General features: G+C 47.6%; 1 protein-coding gene across 9 annotated transcripts in view; it reads left to right on the plus strand.

The window, feature by feature from the left end:
- Window positions 1–3,942: 3,942 nt before the first annotated feature.
- LOC1269835 (glucose transporter type 1) overlaps window positions 3,943–18,999 on the plus strand; it is a 172,006-nt gene continuing 156,949 nt past the window's right edge. The window contains exons 1-2 of one of the 9 annotated variants that reach the window (XM_061640627.1): window positions 3,943–4,337; window positions 7,372–7,386. The gene's annotated coding sequence lies outside the window, so the exon portion shown is untranslated. The other 8 variants (XM_061640634.1, XM_061640631.1, XM_061640630.1 and 5 more) reach the window with 8 other exon arrangements.

Consider the following 18,999-nt stretch of genomic DNA (forward strand, 5'->3'; position numbering starts at 1 on the left):
TCCCCGTGCTGCCATATGAACAGAGCAGAAAGATCGTGCAATCACGCTTAATTGTTCCCAGCTGCGCTGCTCATTTTTCTGCAAAATGCTGTTGAAAACCAAACTGTAAAGCGTATCTTTGTGTGTGACAACGCCGCAATGTTGTACAAAATATGCTTGAAAACTCATTTTGGGTCAAGCGATTAGTACGGTTAGACCGGCGAAAATCCCGCAAAGCTGACACGACTGTGTCCCTGCAACTGCAGAGTGGCTGGTGGAGTGCATATTCATCGGGAATGCATCCTCCTTCGGGCGGAGGTAATTTAGATGCGCAAAATGATGATGATATTTCTCCCTCATCTCCCCTGATGGTGGTGGTGTGGGTTGGTTGTGTGTGTGTGCGCGCACCGGTGAAAGCGAAAAGCGATAATTCCACGCTAAATTTATGACATCCAACAAGTTGTTCTTGATCTTGGATCTTGACGTGCGCATGAGGTGGAAGACAAAAAGGGAGAAAAAATGAACGAGCGATGGAAGAAGACGAGCGTTTCTTTTTTACGCAGTTCGAGGGCACAAAGGGGGTACTGCTGAAGGTGTGGATTATTTTTTATAGGCGCAATACAGGGAAAAGAGTGCTGCTGACCGCTCATTTGACGTTACATTGGGAGATGAAGAGTTCTTATTTTCGTGTAAACTGTTTTCCTTCGAACTTTTAATCCAACCTGTGGTGAAATTCGATACAGTACTGTAAAAACGCCCAAAGGTATGCAATTGGCAAACCATGCCTCTGTACGACGCGCAAAACACAAGCAGACACAGGCACACAACAAATTGTGTGGGATGAAGAGAGATTAAAACCATCTCAGTATTGGCACGTCGTTATCGAGTGACTGGTAGCGGATGATACGATATCTCATAAAATACCCAATGAATACCCCCGTCTTCGTTTTTTTCCCAGCACTACTTCCACCAACACAAAAACACTGCACGAAAGACGTAGCGGGGGAGCGGCCCGTGTTAGCAAGCGTATCTAAGGGTTTTACGAGCTCGAAACGAGACTTGAGCTTCACCATCCAGGCCCAGCAGCCTTGCATCCGAGCAAGGGACAGCGAGCGTAAGATTTGCGCACCGAAAGCCACCGCTATCGAGCGATATTTACGACTGCATCCACTTTCGCAGCCTCTGCTGCTGATCAGCATCGCCACTCTCTCTCTCTCTCTCGCATGGAGGGGTAAATGGACGACCATTTACCGGGGTCAATGTGGGACGGCTCGGCTTTGGTTAATAATCGTAAAGCTATAAAATTTAATCCAAATGGATGCGTGTTTTTATGTCAGACACGGGGGTTTGGGGTGGTTGTAAGCTTTGCTGCTTTCAGGGCGGTACATACACACCCACACACAAACGGACATCATTTTTCCGTTTTCGAGTGGAAGCCATAGCTGGCGGGACTGGAGGTGCAAAACCGGGGGAAAACCCAGCTCTATGAGTGATTTATTGAACATTCCAGGTTATTCCGGGAACGATTTTCTTATCGGTATTGACATGGACGAGCTAACCCGGTGGCCGGTGGGATGGGCGTTCGGGGCTCCCACCACAAGATGGAAACCTTTTGTGTGATGGTGTTATTCATTATGGAAACTATTGCAGGTCAAATGGAGACGTCAATAAAAATCGGGATGATAGCAACAAGTTTAAAGGTGATGGAATGAAAACAAGCGATTGCATACTTTTAGGCAAATGTTAAGGAAGAAAGCTAATGCGACAAATCGCCTGAAAGTATACAACCGATAGAACAAAATCATCTTGTTATCTGCTTGTTTTTCGAATTTACCACAATCAGTTTAAATTTTTCAGAGCAATTGACATCTTCAATTGTCGATTTCCCCTAACTACACTACATTTGACCGTGAATAGCATCGTTCGATGCGTAAGCCTTCTCACCTCACATTTCCGCAACTTCCACAGTGTGGTTCTCCAGGAAAACTCCTCACTATGTGTCAACTCGCAAGCAAATGGGCCGAGCGGTTAAGCTTCGTCTGGTATTATTAGGCAAAGTTTTTGAACAAAGTCCTTGCGAACGGGTTGCATATCCTGTGACCCATAGGGAACGAGCAAGGGAACGGCGTTTGAAGCGCCAGAAGCAGAGAGAGAGACGGAGGCAAAAAACCGAAAGTTTGTAGCAAACATTGAGAGTGACTTTGTTCCCCAGAACACACCAAAGGGAACCAAGGGAGAAGGGAAGCACAAAGAAGGTACACACAAACTTTCCTGCCTTCAATCGGTTAGACGAGGAACGGAGGAGTTGAGCTTTCCTCCCGGACTTTGGGGCTCGAGACAATCAAAGCGTATTCCCCCGGGACAGCTGGGATTCGGTCGAGCGGTAGGAAATTCGTACGAACGACCAATTCTCAAACGGTTTGTGCTTTTCTATGCCAAACTTTTCATTTAATGCTGCCCCAGCTGCTGGGCCGCTGCTCCGTACGTACTCTAGAGAGAGGCCAGCATTGATGTGTGTGTATGTGTGTGAGTGTAGCGGTAGTTTGAAGCTGTTGTTTCTTCCTCGGAAAGCACCATGGGAAGCTATTAATAGGATTATGTTATGTGAACTTTAACTTTTCCCGACGGCCGGTACACTGGTGACGGTTGTCGGGCTTTCCTACGCGAGGAGATCAGCGTTTATTTGTCTAACTGAGAGAGAAAGAGAGAGAGAGCGAGCAGTTGATGCAGCAGGAGCAGGAAGCAATCGGGATGCTGGGGTCCTGGATTTTGGGATCAAATTGCGTGTGGAAATTGTACGGAAAGAGGGAAAGTACCAGAGCATACAGTGAGGATTGTGTGACTTGACGTGGGTTGATTATTTAAAGAGTATGAAGTGGGCCGGTACCACCCGGAGGGGTATGAGCAGGAAACCTATTATTTGTACAATTTCGGGCTGCTTATGTCGGGCGGGTGTGTTAAGTAGTGGATTTCAACTTCTAATCTAATTATCGGTTAATGCGGTGTGATTAAAGAATACCGAACAATAAAGATAAATGGCTTTCGGGCATTGGTAGAAGGGAGGGAGGGGGGGAGGAGGAGGGGGGCAAATTCTATGCGTTAATTGGTTAATTTGGGAGTTAATATGACTGCTTCGAGTGATATGATGTTCTTTTTAAATCACTTGATAAACGCCTAGTTTTATACTATTTTTATGTAAGTGGTTGATTTTCTAGGTCCAAATGATTCAAATGATGATTGTGCTAAGCTTATCGTTAAGTCTGTTTTAGTCCTCTATTTCAGCAATTATAAAATTATACTTTATAAACGTAGTTAACTTCTACATACTCGCGTATAGTTTGTATACTCAACTTCACGTAGGGAATAAAACGCCTAAAGCTATGCAAACTATTCATTCCTTCTCAAATATAATATATAATGGTTTAAACTCATTATTGCCCCAGTATAATATATTATTGCTTGAGAAAGAACAAATTGTATCCATAAAAATAGATTGAACTTTTTAAAAAGCCTGTAAATTAGCCATTATGATGCCAATAAACGTTCTAAAACGATAAAGTTAAATCAGACGATACAATAACACACATCTGCATCGTGTTTTCACGGGCGAAAACTTGACAGCCTTCCGAGCCTTTTTCGCCCAGTCCGTCAAACCATCTGACATTCACCACATACACACACACTAATGGAAAGTACGATGCCACCAATACACTCGAAACACTAACAGCCTCTGTGACATGACATCGCCTCAGCCTCCGCTGGAAGGAAACACTCATTTTCCACACTCACCAGGCGCCTCCATCCGTCGACGGCCACTCAGTGCCATTCTCACCACGTTTCTCACCAAACTCTCTCTCACTCTCTCACTCTCTCTCTCCCTTGAAAAGAGCCCAAGATCTCTTCTCCTGCAGACAAAACCGAACCCAACATCATCCAGCCGCCCCAGTCGGTGCTGCTGCTGCTGGCTTCAGTTGTATTTTGCCATCTCGCACGTGAAGGACGTGACGTCGTACCCGCCAGGAGACATCACGCTCCCCCGCGCTCAGGAGTGTGTGTGTGTGTGTGCGTGTGCACCTCCTCCCCCGTCTCTCTCTCCGTCTCTGTGTGTTTGTGTGTCTCGTGTGTGCTTCACCTTTCACATCATCCTTTTCAAAAAACGCGATTTTGTGGAACGTATGTGTATGTGTGTAGCAGGATTGGAGCCAAACCACGGAGCACGGCGTGGACGTTGGCCACAAAACGCGGCAGGGCGGGGCGGCTGCCCTACTGCCCTCTGAGTGAGTGTCGACAAGGCGGGGAGAGCTGTGCGAACCTGTGCTGAATGTTTAATTGTATGAGCCCGAAAACAAGCGTAAAGTGTAAGCGCCTGAAATCATAAGTGAGCGGTGGAAAACAATCGCAGCAAAAAAAACGAACACACCTTTACCCCGTCCTCTATGCGCTTCCCCCACCAACCCCCACCAGCAACCTTCGTCCGGTCATCTCCGTACACGGTTCTCGCGGTGTGTACGCTGCTCGGCCGACCCCGAGAGGCCTCTGCAGGACGATATTGATCTCTACTGCTGCCCTGCCACACCGTTTCTGTACCCGTGTCCGCGTGTGTATGTGTGTGTGCGTGAGTCTGCGTACGTTGGGTGTGTGTGTGTGAGTGTGCTGCGGTGGAGCCACCCTGCTGCTGGTTGCTGCAGTGGCGCCTGTGTTGGTGGCGCGCATCCAATGTGGCAAATTATTACGCGAAGCTACGGAAGAGTAAAGTGGGGCCCAAAGCGTGGCCAAAACTCTTGATCTTGAAACGAGGCATTAAGGGATTGTTTGTGTGTGAGGATTAAAATTGTAAGCCAAAGCAGCTCTTTTCGCTTTTCGACTTTTTATGGGTGGATGGCGAGCGAAGCAATGGGCATATCGATTGGCCTGGCGAAACGGGCGTGTTTTGTATGAGCACTAGCGCACTGCTGCTGGAAAGGGAATGTGTTTAGCATTCTAAACCGTCTTATGTTGATTTTTTACACTAAAAGCAGTATTTTTGTTAACAAAAGTAAGCATTTTAGGCACATTTGTTTCTAATACTGTTCCTTGAGCCTATTTTTTGCCCTCTTTTCCTTTACATCAGCAAAAAATAATAATAGCAAAGCATCACACACGAGCTCCTCTTGCATCCTCCCCACCACAGTCGCTTCATTCCCTTCATGTCTAGGAGGAGAGTGTAGCAAACTGACAAACATACGGTTTGGTCCGCTGAGTGGTCTCCAATGCTCATTCATTTCCTCTTTGAATTTCGTTAAATAAACCTTTTTCTCTTGCTTGTATCCTGCTTAACTTTTCTCTCTCTCTCTCTATCTCTCTCTCTCTTTTACTTCACCCCCTTAACTCACATCTCCCCCCGCAGCAATGGTTGCTTTGCTTCCTGATCGGAAAGCTTCACATCCTGCCGCTCTTGCATGCACAAAAGGCGGACTCTCAGTCACTCATACCCACTCGCAGAGCAATTGAGTGAAGTTGCTGGGAGCGCCAAGCGGATGAGCCCAGAGCAGTGATGGTTTTAGGGCGGTTCCGCACCAAACCAGCAAGCAATACGAAAGCCGTAAGCACCGTTTGTTCCGAGGGACGTTGTTCCGGGCGCGCGGGTGTGTGTGTGTGTAGGACGGGGCTGTGTGTACGTGGTTTTACATCCTCCGGGTTGGTGGCCTGTGTGTGCGCCATAGCGTAGAGCCTCGCGTGTGCTTGTTTTGCCTTTCCGCCGAAGGGAATACCATTCTCCAATCCCCATCCCCAGTGGAGTTCATTTGAAGCTGGAGAGTTTAGTACCGTGTTGCGGGTGTGTGTGTGTGTGTTTGTGTGTGACACCAAAAACAGTAAATCTGCAAAACAACAGAAGGAAAAGCTGCCCCTGAGATGGGTGTTTAATTTAATGCAGAGCAGAGGGTTGGGTGTCAACCGTGTCGGAACTGTGTGACACAGCGCCAGGGTCGGGTCGGGTCGGTCATCATCTGCAGTGATCCGCAATATCCCTCGCAATCGCACGCGTGTGTGCGAGCTTCTAACAATTTGTTCCCTCCTACCTTCCCTCCCTTCATTACGGGAGGATGGTCCCATGTGCTGCCGTTTGGCACTTGTTTGGCATTCCGTTTGATCCTTGACGCAGCCCCGAAATTATCGACAAAGTGCCTGGTGCTGCTGTTGATGTTGTTGTTGGTTGTGGTGGTGGTGATGGTGGTGGTGGTTCCGTACTGAAAGCGGTATCCCCGGTAAGAGTGACGTATGCGTGGTTGGCAGATCTGGCCACTTGCAGCAGCACAGGGACAGGGGATAGAACGGAGCTGAGTCGAGCGAATTCGGTGCGAGAGACTTACTGGCGCTTGCCCGTCCAGGAAAGGATGCACGCTGAGCACGGTGGAGAATGGTGAGAGCATTGTTTTGCGAGAGGAAGAACGAGAGAGAGAGAGAGTAGCAGCCTGCTGAGATTGGAGTAGCAAAACAAGCGAACCCGCAAAACCGTTACATATAGCGCCCGAACGTGACTGTTCGTACTTTTGCGTGTGACGTTTTCGTTCGACTGTGCGCGTGTGTGTGTGAGTGGCTCGGTTCCAGCCCGATTCGTTGCAGGAAAAATTAGTGCCCCGAAAGGACTCCGAACCGAGCACTCATTCAACCGAGGGCTCACCGCGTGAGTGACACGTCGTTCGGGGAGACACGATTTCCGCGCCAGGACACAGTACATTCGAACCGTGCCGTGGGAGCCAACAACGCCGTTGGTCAGTGCTATCGCTGCCAGGACCAACAAAACACACACTCACTCCACGGCGCAACCTTCAGGACGGTGGCAGCGAAGGAACCAGTGGGAGGAGGGAGGCGGTAGCCAGAGACTAACTTTGGCTGGCTGGGCTGGCAGTTGGCGTGGTTAGTGTTCTGCCGTTCGGTTGCTCGGTTAGAAGGCCACCGGGGCCAGCTACTACTACTTCGATTGGGTCGGGAATTCCGCGCGGGCGTGCAGTGTGCGGAGCGGGTGAGCGGTCAACGCAAACGGTTCGCACACACTCTGCGGACTGCAGATGTGTAGACCAACGTACACACACATACGTACACACGCTTAAACACGGAAGGTTTATCGTGCGAGACGCGGCAGCAAGTACAGCAGCAGCGAGAAGCAAACGTTGAATATTTAAACATTACTGAATGGGGCTGTTGGGCGATGGTGGTAGGGCGGCACACAAGGCGGCAGGCCCGAATCGATTTAATTTGAGCTAAAACAATACCACTAACGGAGCGCAAAGGGGACGTGGGACGGGTGCACGCCAGTAACTGTGGCGGTGATTGGGTTGGGAGTATTTATTTTTCATTCGTCTTACTGGGGGTTTCCCCTCATTTTTTCTTCTGTCCTCCGTCCTCGTTTAGAGTTTGTGAAAAAAGGTAGTTTATTGATTGGTGATGAGTTTTTCCGTTCGAGTGTTATGGTGAAAATGGTCCAAATCGTACGATGTGAGTGTTGGGAACGAGTTTAGTAATGCAAAGCATTTAAACGACAGCACAAGTGTGAGTCATCGTGTGAGTTAAGCAAGTGACAGAGAGAAGGGAAAAAACAACAACTTTAAAGTCTCTTCGTTGTGTGTTAAAAAGCTGCCCATCTGATGTTAGTTAGAAAGATCTTACCCTTACATAATGGACTGTCGGAGGGACACTCAGGGACTACAGTTGGATGTTGTAATACAGTTTCAGACTCTTCCTGTAGGTGTGGAAATCAAAAACTTGCCACTTGCAAACGGTGAGTGTAAATAAAAAGTGTATGAAAAGTCTGCATGAAAAATTGCCGACCACTCTGTAGGAGTACAGAAAGTGGAGGGAAAAAATCACAAGACCATCTTAACTTCAAGCACAGTGTATGCGTCTGGCAGTGACTCGGTGTGTGCGCGTGTGTGCAGGACGTGTTAGAAACTTCTCTACAGACTCCCACAGCAATAGAGGAAGCGGACAGCGGTAAGTGCACTGGGTGGACCACCCGAAAGCACCAAAGCGTGAACAGCGTGTGGCGTCGATGTGTGTGCCTTCTTCTCAGGTGTTTGTGTGCTCCTCAGGGCTGTGTTAATGTAGAGCAATGTGAAGAAAACCGTACACCCAGTTCGTTCGCCAGCACAGCATGATCCGACTGCCAGTGACCAAACAACGCAACGCAAAAAAACGCGGTAAGTTTTGCAGGTGTTTTATTTTGGTGCCTTTTGCAGGTTTCTTGGAAAGTTTCCGCCATCCCGGCCCGAAATGGGCGATTGTTACGGCGGCAAACCCACCACGGGGCAGTATCCGAGGGGCTGGGGATAGAAAATGATGCCTGAAGCACTGTGAACGTATTTTTTCTCTCTCCTTCTCTCTCTCTCTCTCTCTCGTTTGGGATCGAGCGAATAGGGGACGATCTTGCGTTTGGTGGCGGGCAAAAACTTTGAAAAACTTGCTGCAAGAGGGTTTGGGTTTGGAAAGCGTGTTTGTGTTTGAAATCGAGGTTTGGCGGAATTTTTACAATGGTTGGGAGGGTTTTTTTTCGTGCAGGCTGGTTTTATACCAAGGGAATGATAAATGATGGTGCTTTTTCTGTTGCAATCAATGCAAGCAGCAAGTGGACATGATTAGAAAATGATCCAGTAACAAACCGAGTTCGTCGTCTGGCACGTTTGTGCTTGTTCGTGGAGAGCTTTATGCTTATATTTAATGTTAAAAATGTTTTAGCGATATTATTTAATCTAGAAACTATGTTTCAATTGAGCATCAGAACATATTTAGCGAAAAACACTATTCTACTGAGTATAATACTTGTTTATTTGCGGTTGAGCGCATACTCAGCTGAAAAGGTACACTCAGCGAACAAAATACGCCTAAAGGTATGCAATTTACATGGCACAACGAATATTTGCTCGTTTTTCGACATACATAACTAATAATTGCATATTTTACAGTTCGCCTTGAATGCTGGCTTTATGAGCAAGCGTAAAACTGCTCCATTTATGCATTCAAAGGGGCTAATCAGTTTTTTCTCACTAAATCACGATGAAAATAATATCCAAAATAATTTTCAACAGCGCTACAAAACGGAAAAGTGTTCCACAAATAACCGTTCGAGCTATAACTAGCTTTTAGCGAGCGAAACGTACCAATGCAAACCCTTTCTGTAGAATGATAATGGCGTTTTGTGGGGGGGAATTATTGACTTAACGCAGTTTTGATCAAAATGTGTACCATTCCAATAAAGTCTAATAAACGCTTCGCTGGAAAACTCTACACAGAGACAGACAGAGAGTGCTCGTCGTGGTCGTGGATTAATCGAGTGCGCACACCAAAGCATCGCTTCCAACCCCCCCCCCACCACAAACGGCCAACCTTGGACACTGCATTCCTGGGCCGACCCACTAGCCAAACGCTCCATTTCGGGCGCGGTGCATTTCGTATCTAACGAGCCACGAGCGACGAGCCTGGTCGGACTGTAAATGTGGCACCGGAATGTGCTGATGGTGCCATTTTGGAATATCGTACCTTCAAACTCGAATCGAATAACAATAATGGAAAAGTGGGGAGATATAAAACAAAAAATGAAAGGGATAGCAGAACGTGGAGCACTGCGTGGAGGTGCTGCGTGGCGTGGCGTGAGCAAGCGTTTCTGGAGCAACCACGCCACGCCAGTTTTAATCGAATACTAAACACACGTACACCGTTCGTTTCTCTTTTCCCGAACCCGACTGAAGGGAGTGGATGTTCCGGTGCCCTGGGAGAGTGCGGGACGCATGTTGGAATTGGTTCAATATTCAGTGCATCGCAAGCGCGAACGGACGCCGTGCTTTGTACGCCGAGCTCGTTAGGATTTATTAGCTCGCTCGCCTGCTCGCCAGACCCCCCCCCCCACAACTATGCCCGGTGTCCACCCGGTGGCATTAGCATTAGTTTTGGCGAGGCGGTGCTGCTGCGTGGGTCCATCTTTTTCACCGACGCTAATTATAATAATTAGAATGCAACGCTTGTCGTCGGGACCCTCACCCGCAAAACTCCTTTTTCCGCCCGCCCCGCTCGCCCGGGACAGGAATGCAAGCTTTGCAAAGCTCTGGGTGAGTTTTTGGGCAGCACGCGTGACCCTTTTCCTTTGATGGAACCGCGGTGGCGGTCATTAATGTGCCTGGACATGTGCTTTAATGATCGAAAGTTCCGACGGACAGGGTTTGGGCGCTTATCTGGACCCCGGGGGAGGAAGAAAAATAATTAATGATACGAAACTAATAGCGGAGAGAGGGAGGGTTTTATAATTAAGCTTCGTACAGTGCGCTTCTTTTTTTCTTTGCTGGGTTTAGTTAACGTAATGAGCACAAACGGGGAAAGACACATAATTACAAGGAATCTTGTAAAATTAAATTGGAAGCTCACTTGATTTCCAAGAACTCATTATTATGCAGTTTTCAAAGGACGTTTGTTAAGTGGTGCAACATATTCAACTTTAAAAATGATAAATAAGAGTACATAGAATGTCAGCTAAACCGTTCCTTTACTACTGTACGCTACACAGTGCAGTGCAAAAGATCGTAACAGCACCGACAAAACAGCAAACAAGCAAAAGAGTTTAATTTAACATCCTCACGCCCGCCTCCCGGTTGGTGTTCCGTATCATTCCCGGAGATGCGCACCGTACGGAAAACTGCTTCCGAGTTGGTGAAATAGTATAGCTGCAGGTTTAGGTTAAAGGGGAGGCGAAAACTGAGCTGTGTGTGCATACCGTGTCCAGTTGGACCATGACCATGCGATGGGACGCTTTGCCCCTTTTTCCCGGAACTCTGGCTGTGCTTTTCGCACAGTGAAAACGGTGTGTGCCACACAAAACCAATGGAAAGCACGTGCACATCCTTCCCCATCACACGTGTGTGTGTGTATATGCTGGTGGCTCATAGAAAGCGGAAGGTTTGTGTTTCCCTTTTTCTTTTTGGTGTATTTTATTTTTATTACACTGATGACGTCCGCACATGGCATGTGCATGGATGTAAGTGTGAGTGTAACATGTAACAACACCCCGCGGAGGGAGTGTAAAATACAAAAAAAAAGGTTTCCCAGGACTGCTCGTCTGCTCGTGTCCAGAAATGGAAAGTAATATTTATATAAAACTAGAGTCCAGTTTTGCGTGGCTCTTCCCTGTTTTTTTGCTTTGCTCACTGACTTACACACAAACGGCACGGACATGCAAATATAAAATGCAAAAGGAATAAAGGCAAGCGGAATGATATAAAAAGGACAAACTGTTTTTGCTAGAACACACACACACACACACACACACACACACACACGCACACACAACTCGAGGCTGACCTCGCCTGAAACGGCTTGCGATGGGGGGAGAGCGTTGATGACGTCGTCGTCACCCCGTTTTCCGGTTCCGATTTCCCATTCACGTGCTCGCAGTTTGTGTGAGTGATATGACCCACTCCACTTTATCCCCCCTCATCCAGCTTAGGACTTTCATTTGTCCACTCGATGAGGTGACGAATGATGATAACGCCCAATGACGATGGTGATGATGATGTTCACACGGTTCGCCGACGATAATGTGACAATTTACGCAACACGCTCCTCAGTGTCAGTGTGGCTGTGATTTTGTGCTGAAATCGCGAGTTAACATCGCATTCATTATAACGTCCATGTCGCATGTGTGTGTGTGTGTGTGTGTGTGTGTGTGTTTGGTGGCCCACTCTACTGGGTATCATTTTTAAAAGATTTTCCCAAACCCCAAAACTGACAACTTGCTGACGGGTGACTTGCTGCTGCTGCTGCTGCTGCCGCCCGTGTGACAGTGTGTGGTCACACAGTGCGCGAATCCATGCTTTTTGGAGGATTTTTAATGTGTTTTATACCCAACTGATGGTGTGTGTGTGTATGCGGGACTGATTATGTGTGCTGTGCGCTGTTCGTATTTATTAAACCACCCACCGGGAGCATTTTTTTGTCTCCTCCCAGTCACAGTTGGGGGGTTTTTATTTCAGTTTGGAGCGTGTTTTTTATGTGTGTGTGTTTGTTGCTTCCCATCCATCCACAGGGTGTCCGTGACGAGTTGTACAAAAGAAAGGCAAATATATTTTTATAAACTCATACTGACCCTTACCCCACACCCCCCCCCCCCCTTGGAGCAGCAGGAGGAGAGTTTTGAGAACGGTTGAGCAATTTCGGTCACGATTATGAGACTCCCAAATAAGACCCTACGTTCTAGGGTCGGTCGGGACGATCCGCCGTCCAGTGGTACCAACGTTTTTTTTTGGTTGGGCTGCCCAAAAATTGAAAGGACACAGAATTGGAGTGAAACGAAAGAAGAAAAAAAACATAAACCCCTGCAAAACAGCAAAGCGAACCGTCCCGAGCGAGCTGGAAAATTAACAAACCTCACGCTGTGGTGCACGAATTAGCGTGTCCCAGTTACCACGGGACACGGTCGGGCAACCCGCTGCTGCTGCTGCTTGTGCTGTTACATTTTGCTATTTGTTTCGTTCGTTTTTTCTCTCTTCTGTGTGTGTGTTGCCCTCGGTCACGACACCCCGGGTTCGGTCACGTGAAAGTTGGAATTTGGTGGGCCCTTTCACAGCTTGGGGTCGGTGAGACTAGAAGGTTTGTGTGTGTGTGTTTGTATGACACAGTAATATGGTGGTCAGTGTGTCCCGTGGTACGGTGCTGCCGGGGCGCGATGAGTCGCTAACTGTCGTGTCGAAAACCGTCATGCACCGCACAAACAACCAAACGAAACGAAGGAAATTAAATGACGGATCGTCACCATGAATGACGTAGTAGATGTGAGGGTTTCCACAATGACAATGGCATACAGCTCTCGTTGGCACAAACGGTATGTTTCCGTATGCAATGCAGCATTAAGCGTGTAAAGAGCGCGTTTGCGGGTTGAATAGCCGACGCTTGTCATGCTTATTGCATACTTTTAGGCTGTTTTCTGTGCATCGTACGGAAAAGGGGTCGTTTACTTCAACTTTAAGAGCTTTGTGCGTGTCCTCCTTTAAGTCCAGCTTTCAATCTTACTCATTAACCAAAACGTTCACTCTTCGTCCCCGCTTGCCATTGAGTGCATTACGATTAATCCAGACAAAAAAAAAGAAGGATTAGATCCGTAAATGGTTCAAATTAGTCACCTGTCTTGTGGTCACATTTATGAGTGACCATTTTTTTGCCCAACAGTTGTTGTTGTTCTTTTTACCGTTCCTTCTAATGGGTCACATTTGTTCGGCATCGATCGGGTGCACGGTCGGGAACATGTCCGTACTTTCCCCGGCTTTAATCCCGGTTCTTTTCCACTCAAACCTTACCCAACGAGCTTAGAAGAGCTTGAGGGCGATAAATAACTTCAAAAGCCCTCTTCTGTTTTGTGAAGCGGGGTTTTGGTGTTGAATGGTGGTGTTTTCTTGTTGTGGGCCTTCCCGCTCTGCCAGTACAAATAAAAGCCAGTATGAGCCAGCCAAACTTCACACCTTTGCAATTAGACCTTTACCGTGGGCAATAGAAATGGGGAGGGAAAGAAGGGTTACCCATTCCCGGGATGGGTGACATAGGAAAACTGGGAGAAACGAGTGGGGCCAGGAAAGGTTCCTAATCCTGATTGATAGGTTGACCTAAACGCTGGCTATCGCTTGTGATGTGGTTCCGTTCACTTGCGTCCCATCAACCGGGCTTTTGAATGTGTGTGTGTGTATGTGTAAGTGTGCGCACGTGTTCGTGTTTAGCGATGCGGAACTTGTTGTAACTTGTTGTTTCACACACACACACACGCGTGCTGACCCGAAAAAGGCTGAGCATTTCACTGCGAGGGTGCGGCCAACATGACGACACTAGTCCATTTGGACGAAGATTTTCCACCAAATTGACCAAATCCAAAATTACCGAGACACACATACACACACACATATAAGGGAAGCGAGTGAGGAAGGTAGCGCTCACCACAAATTGAGCGGATAAAGTGACATTCGTTCGAAAGGTCGTCCAGTCCTGCCATCCTTCCTGCTCGCGCGTCCGGGCGGGTTTTTGCGGCGCGGTGGGCGTTCTTCCGTTTCGATACAGCACGGGGAGGACGGTGCCGCTTTTCCGTTCTGCTGTTCTGTGCGTGTTAGTCGCTCGATTAGACCGTTTATCTAAGCGCGATAATCCTAAAAAGCATGACAATTTTACGCCATTATCGAGTGACCGCAGAAATTCCGGCAGTTGGAGCAGTTGGTGCGCGTGCGGGACCGGGAAGGGATGTCAGATAACACCAACTAGCTATCTGGAAATGAGAAACACATGTCCATCGGTGTGCAGTACTTGGGGTGGCAGTTACATGTGGTGAATTCCACGGCTGCCTGCGACCATCAAACACGGTGAAATCAAATCGTTCGACCCCTGAAGGAATGCAATGGTGAACTAGTTCGCCTAAAGTTATGCAATTCATAATACAACGGAGTTGTTTCGTTGAGTTTCAAACGCCAACGCGTTCTGTTACTTCTACACCAGATTCACATCACTGATAAACATCCTTCTTATGATTATTACAAGCTTAATCTTCAATATCCCCACCGTGAAACTCTTCCAAGTTCAAAAGGGTACACACAGAGGACCGGCTTACTTTCTCCTTTCGAATGAAACAGATCCCACCAGGCAACTGCTTTATTCTTTTTCATGCTGTATTACACCCAAGAAGCGAAATCTCACCCATTCATTCAAGCGTATCAGGCACGCTGGAAACATCACGCATCCGTCCCTCGGTGTGCGATTAAGGGGGATTCGTACGAAATATTAACCATCCGATTTGGTCAACGAACGAGAGTGAGGGATGTTTGAAGATATGTTATGCTGATATCGTTGCTACCTGTAGGTTACTAACGGATGCGTACTCATCAGTTCGTACAAAAGGTACCCCGGATTCGTTTAACTGGAATTGATGAAGAAGACTATTGTAGCAAAAGAAAAAAAGAAAAGGCATAAGCTCCTAATCGATGAAAAGTGTACCTCGAGGATACTTGTAAGATAACCGTTCATGGAGCAACTCTGGATTTGATTCGGTTTATGAACTTTAGAATGTTTGCTACCAACGAACCGAAATCCTTTGTCTAGGTGTGCGGTCTATGTAGATCTATCGAAGATAATTCCAGTACTTGGACATGGTGCTTTTGTTTTTAAAAATGTTATAAAACGAGTGTATTTTTCCTAAACTTGAGACAAGCACTGGTTCATGTGGGCTGTGGATTTTAAGCATTCTGCTATGATGTTTTCAAGCTTATCGTATCATCTTTTGGTACCACCTGCTACACTGCATTAGCCTACCCCAAAAAAAAAAGCTCTCCGTTATCTACCTTTTTTTAGCCTGAGGTTCATTCCAGGCTAGTGCAATAAAACTCGCCTCCCAGAGGCCATTAATTCTGCCCCACATATGTGCCCAGGTGCAACACTCAAGTCCCGTAGTACTTTGCCGTACCAAAAAATTATTTACCGTACACGTGTGACTGTAGATGTGGCAGCAAAACGTACTGTTAAAACGTTTTCGGTGAACATCACCGTAGAAGAAAGATCTTGCGTTGTGTCGTTCGAATTTCTTTTGCGCCCTTGGTTAGGCAAGCTGCATTACATTCGTAGCCTGTTTGCTTTCTAAAATAGAGCAGGCAGTGGTAAAAAACGATGCAAACGATGGAGTTAGGAGCCACCAGGCCACGTGACACAACTGAGTCCGCTTTGGTCCAGTCCTAGAATAAGGTTTTTTTTTAATGGAACTGAAATGAAACACTGAACAAAAAAAAATGCTGCTCACCAAGGAATGTGTGGGGAGCGTTTTGAAGGGAAAGGCAGGTTACATTTTCTCATCATTTAACTCCCCACACCATGTGTGTGTGTATATGAGAGAAATGTTCATGCACATGTCATGTCTCACACACACACCGTACAGCGCATACAGAGCGACCTGCCAACGTAAGGGTTGCTGCTTAGATACAGCGAATGATTGAGCCTACTTGACCATTCCAAGGGTTCAGTGAGTGTATATATGAGCTGACAGAACAGCTCTTCCCTCAAATGGAAACACCCATACACACTCACACACACACAAACACAGTAATGCTCGGGAAACAGAAATGGGAACACATCCCATTCTGCAGTAGTAGTAGGTTTGAATTATTAAAGTTTCTGCAGAGGACATAACCATGGTCGAGTTGGATGCTGTGAAATAATTGTACATTTTTAGCCTTCATCCAACCCAACGCTCCAACGTTCGCACTATGCAACCAAGGCCAACCTGACAACGGAGCAATGTGTGTGTGTGTATGTGTGTGTGTGCACCTTTGTCCCATTTCCATTTAGATCATCCACTAACGCTTCTTCCCAGAACTTGGGTTGGTGTGGGCGCAACGAGCAGGGAGATAGAAATAATATAAAACCCATGTTATCCCGCCATCATCGTTCCCGGGGCGACAGGCGGGAGTGCCTCGCATCGGGTTACAATAGCCTGTTAGCCGTTGTTCCCGCATCGCTCGGTGGGGTGGGGCTGTTGGTTTAGGGGTTAGTTTGTAGTGCCGGCCGACCGTTTGTCCGGTTTGATGGGTAACGAACTGAAAGATTTCGGATCCGTGTCCCACAGTGGCCATGTAGCTTAACTTTCCACCATTCCCTGGGACGATTGGACCGACTGGTGTGTCACACAGTGCTCGGTGGTCGGCGATTACCGGTAGCGATAGCCGCCAGGCCTGGGTTTTATTATGCCTGGGAGGGATTTTTTCCTCGCTCACTCTGGACTGTGTGTGTGTGTCAGAGAGTCCCGGAGCATAAATCTACTACTCGTTATTCATCCATCCATATGCATTCATCGGGTTGGACGTTGTTGGGTGCACTTGTGACGGAGGAACAGGTCAAAGGGACTGCTTTGAGCCCACCTAATGACTGACTAGTAGTGACGCAAATGCCTTTTGCATTTTTTTGTACTCTTCAAAACTGTCACAAAAATCAACGCTTTTGACAGTAAGGGCAGTTGCTAGGGTAACACTTTTCGACTGGAGCGTTAGAAACCATTTTTTCGGAAGGATCAATCTACCTCGTGACGTGGCAACTGACCCGTATGAAAATGATAGAAGATGTGTAACGTGGAACACATCGAGCCCGATTGTCACTAAAATACTCCTACCTCTCCTTCCCTTTCCCAGTTGGTCGTAAAAGTGTAAATTTTATTACGGACCATCTTTGCGCGGTTGCGCCCACCAACACCAGCTCGGTGTGACAAACCCTGACCGATCTGCTGTCACCACAAAGCGAACGGTGTGGTGATGTGGGGTTTTGCTGGGCATCGGGAATTAGGGACCCTTTCAAAAGTGGCAAAGAAACTCCTTAATTGCTACAACGTGTGGTTTTTCCTCCGTGTGTGTGTGTGCGTGTTTGGGTGAACGGGACCTCTTTGAATGCGGGACCAACCAACCAACCAACATCGTCACCACCGTCGACCATTCGAGAAGTGGTGGCAATAGCACAGCAACCAGTAGCGTAGGTGGGGATTTATGTGCTCGGTCCACGGGAGAGGGGGAGTTGAACTGGCAAATCACTGCCCACCCACTGCTCCTTCCCCTTCCCTCTTGGTGATGATGATGGTCTTCAGTTTTTATTCAACTTCACGTGCAGCAGGACACACTTTGTGTGCTTTTTTGTCTGGTGTGTGCTTGCGGGAACGATATAAAACAGCGTTTGCCCTTTTTCGGCATTCACACACACACACCGACACAGCAAAAAGTCTATTACACCAGCAGAATGTAGGGGTGGCAGCGGAGGTTAAGATTGGAACCCGTTTTCTGACACATTAATTGGGCAGTAAACGCGAACGGCAAACCTTTACGCCCGCCCGTTCCGAGTGGTTACACCCAACTTGGCTGGCACTGGAGCGGCACAGTGTGAGTGTAAGTAAGCTTACTTCAAAGTTTACTCGCTTGACCAATATTTGAACAGCTCCGGGGCACACTTTGGACACGGTAGGACACGGGAGTGTTGACCGTAATAAACGTTGACGTCGATAGCTGTGAGCGCCCAATCCCTCCCCCAAAAATCGCTCGGACGGTGCAATAAATTCAAACGCAAGCACCATAAATCCATTTTGAACTATTATTAATTTCGTTTTATCAGCAACTATTTGCCTGGAGCGTTTCTGCTGCGGAGGGGCGATGGCTTGGAGCAAGCAGTGTTGTAGTGAATTGTACAGATAAGCCTGATAGAGCGTCGGGCATTATGCTCTGTGGCACTCTGTGCAAAGCTCTGTCAATGGGGGCAAGATTTCATTCAACTGTCTCCGAGTCTCCGATGGGATGCATCTTCGTGCTTGATGAGCTTCCCTTTTTTCAACTTCTTTGGTTCTTGAGGGCGCTCCTGAGCGTTGAGTAGTTCAAGATTACCTTTACCCGGGGAAAACGGGAAAGAAAAAATGGATAAAAATGCTTCCCAACTCGACACAGACAGCGTTCATTATCGAGACCAATTCTACGATTACAAGCTCAAGTGGGCAAGGCATTGAGGCTCAGGTGCGGCCCGAGAAAGAAGCGTCTGCGAATGGTCAGCTCTTATTGGTAATCGGTCAGCCCGCAAAGACAGCCGTGCCCGTGGATGACAGCAAATCGGATCGGATCGCTTTCTACAACCGTGCCACGGCACGAAGGAAGCGAATGGATTGTGGACCGGGATGATAATACCGAGCTGCTGGAGTGCACTTCTTGCAAGCGAGTCACCCGCTCACCGATAGGGAATTGTACCAAGAAGAGCTTCGATTCCGGAGAACTATAAGCCACCGGAGCACTCGAGCACATACACCAAGGTGGCAGGGTGAAAATTATTTTCCAGTTGCTCCTTCAGGGTCGAGTGGCCGGGGCTGCCGTGTAACGATATATATATGTACTTGCTGACGGTTCAAGTAGCTCGCGATGAGTGGAGCTTATTGGAGGTGAAAGAGCGCTGATTGGGTTCGAAGTTCGCGTTCGGAATTGAATGTGTGTGCTCTCTCGAGATTGATAAGAAATAAGTGAGTGA

This window comes from Anopheles gambiae, chromosome 2 (genome assembly GCF_943734735.2).
Source record: "Anopheles gambiae chromosome 2, idAnoGambNW_F1_1, whole genome shotgun sequence".
Taxonomy (NCBI): Eukaryota; Metazoa; Arthropoda; class Insecta; order Diptera; family Culicidae; genus Anopheles; species Anopheles gambiae.